Below are 3,220 nucleotides of genomic sequence, written 5' to 3' on the forward strand. Positions count from 1 at the left end.
GAATTAGGTTATGCATGATACCATACTCTTGACTAATCATAGCTTTTTTTTGGCGGAAGAATGGTAATAAAATACAAAGATTTAGAGGACGTGTCAAGCATTTACCACACTAAATCAAATTTAAAAAGCGAACTATTCAAAATTTACGAAATAATAACTCACATATATCTGCATTTTTTCAGAAGATACATAACCATATAAACACCGAAATTCATACATATATAATTGGCAAAATAAACATTAACACAAAGGTAGCTACAACAATAGGCTATTTATTTAATTTTTTGATGCAACTGATTTCTTGCCGTGGAATGCAAAATAAACAAATCAAAGCAGTAGTGTGATTACTTAACGACCAGACTGCAGATCGTTAACAACTTTCTTCTCGATGCTGAAATATTCAACACTAGTTATTGTCGAGCTGGCCATCGATGAGGCCTCCCCAAGTAGGCATTCCGTCTCTTCAGGGTTCCGCTGTACCCATGGATGTTGCATCACCTTCCTCAGACTATCAAGCTTCTCCGCAACTTCCTTCATGGATGGCCTATTGTCACCACACATCTCTAAGCATCGCACCGCTAGCTCCGCGATCTCTTCAATAATCTCTGTGTTATCCCCATCCTTGATCTCAATATCCAAGATCTGGTCGAGCTTATTCTCCTTCATGGCATACATAAACATCATCGATAGGCTCTTCTCGTGGGCAGGGACATCCGGATTGAAATTAAATGGCAATTTGGCCGTGAGTAGTTCCAACAAAACTTCCCCAAAGCTGTACACGTCGCTCTTGTCCGTCAGCAGGTTGGTTTGCATGTACTCCGGGTCAAGGTACCCGCATGTTCCATGTACAAGTGTGATGAATTGTGACTTATCAGTTGGTGCCAGGATGGAGGCGCCAAAGTCAGACACTTTAGCTTGGTGGTCCGTGTCAAGAAGAATGTTGGAGGACTTGACATCCCCGTGGAGGATCGGCGTCGAAGTCGATGAGTGAAGGTAGGCGAGCGCGTCCGCGGACTCGTGGGCGATTCCCAAGCGAGTAGACAAGGGGATACACATGCCATGGGTACCGTGTATGAGCTGGAAGAGGGTGCCGTTTGGGACGAACTCGTATACCAGCATAGGGACTTCCACTTCGAGGCAACACCCGAGGAGCTTCACAATGTTTCTATGGTTGACCTGGGACAGGATTAACATCTCTTTTCCGAATTCTTTCTTCTGTTGCTCATCAACCGTCTTGCATCTCTTGTCAGCTACTTCCACGTCGCCCTTGAGAAGTCCCTTGTACACGGTCCCATAGCCCCCTTGACCTAGTACTTGTTGTTCGCTGAACTTGTTTGTGGCTTGCTGCAGTTCTTCTTCCGTGAAGATTTTGAATGTAATACCTTGCTTTGACCTCATCTCATCAAATAATATCAGACCACCGTGCTGCCGAAAGTCTCCCGCTTCATCTTGTGTAGCTTTCTTCTCTCTTGGATCATGCATGCGCAGGCTATAGCAATCACAAAGACGACTAGTCCAACAGTTGCACCTGCATTATCCATCCACGTAGAGCTATAATGCATCTGTTCAATTTTAATGTAATTTCTTTGGGCAGTGACAACTTAAAGTACTTTGTTTGAGGAGAAAGAAAAGTACTGTTAGATGAGTTTGGTAGGCTAAGATAAAGTTTGCTAAACACTGGTTGTTGTTGAACAACATACTACCGGTGGACTATCATGATATAAAGTTCGTAGGTGTCCTACAGATGTCCAATTAATCGTTCATATGCAGCATGTGTATATTGTGCTCACAAAGAGGAGAACTCACCTACAACAGGCATCACCGGAAAACGGGATTGACAAGTGCCATCCGTCCAATCTTGCCGTCCGTGACATGAGCAGGTGTAATGCCCTAACATGTTCTCGCAGATTCCAGAGCCGCAGATATTAGCATTTTCAAGGCACTCGTCAATATCTGGAAACAAAACAATTGTTTTCAGTTAGAGTTGCCAAGCTGTTCGTACAGGTGACTCGTAAATCAATTAAGGTACACGAGAGTTCATGTCAAATGTATACAAGGCAGCAAAAGGGAAGTCACCTTGGCATCCGTTCGTGATGTATGGGTTGCCTTTGTACCCATTGGAGCAATTGCAGCGGTAACCTTGTTTCATGGTGGTGGAATCCACACATATACTGTTGCTGTTAACACATGCATATGAAGTCGTGTTCTTCTTAGCTTGCTCGCAATTCGACGCTTCTATTCGCCAGTTCAGCACAACAGGAACTCCACCTTTGTACGTCTCTTCCAACAGTCTGGATTTGACATATAGCTAGTTTTGAAACTGAAGGCCGCCTTATCCACCAGTACCACGTAGATGCAAGGACTGCCGTCTGTCCATGTTTCTGCCGTGTTGTTGTTGAAATAGCCATAATAATCCGGTACGTTTTTCGGGACATCAGCTTGACAACAGCCGGCACCATCACATGTGTCATTCACAGGGGAATAGTACGGACTGCACTCGGACGAGCAACCTGTTACATACTGGACGAAGAAAGTGTATATGTGATGTCTTGAACCAAACTTACACTACCTTTTTTCCAGGAAAGGAATGCTGATTTCTAATAGAGTAAAATACACCCGCGGTCCTAGAAGTATTTGAGGTGTGCCAAGTAGGCCCTAAAAATTTGAAAACGTCCTATATGTGTGTAAGTCGTCCACAGCGGGTCCATCCTATCCGCGGTTGACTAGTCCACGTGTCCTGTTGACTCACGCCACATAGGCAATATTTTGCCAAGACCCCCGTGGTAGACTTCTCCTTCTCACTTGTGGCTTGTCTTCTTTTCTCCTCGTCATGTGTGTTGAGGTTCGTCGCCGTGCATGCGGCTAGATGTTTGCTAGGACCACGACATCATGCTCGGTTCCATGGAGTAAGCGCTACGCGTCGGAGTGCTTGCGAAATTTCACGTCGAACAACAACAGCCCACGGAACGTTGATGGCTTGTTGCTGCGGGCGCTGCGCAACCTCGTGTTCACCGTCTCACCAAATAGTCTCATGTCGCTCAACGTGCTCCCGTGGCTGGTGCACGTGCTGCAGGATGGCTCTGTTGGCACGCAACAACCATCTGCAGGACCTCTAGCTCCCTGGAGCTGAAGCGCCAGGTGGGCAACCATACTGGAAAGCAACATCGCTGTCGGTGCTGCATCAATGTTTGGTCCGGCCGCTGCTCATAACATCTCCACG

The 3,220-nt window shown here is 45.9% G+C and overlaps 1 pseudogene; it reads right to left on the bottom strand.

The window, feature by feature from the left end:
- Nucleotides 1-348: 348 nt before the first annotated feature.
- Nucleotides 349-3,220, bottom strand: part of LOC119310321 — a 6,408-nt pseudogene continuing 3,536 nt past the window's right edge.

Source organism: Triticum dicoccoides, chromosome 5B, assembly GCF_002162155.2.
Source record: "Triticum dicoccoides isolate Atlit2015 ecotype Zavitan chromosome 5B, WEW_v2.0, whole genome shotgun sequence".
In the NCBI taxonomy this organism is placed as follows: Eukaryota; Viridiplantae; Streptophyta; class Magnoliopsida; order Poales; family Poaceae; genus Triticum; species Triticum dicoccoides.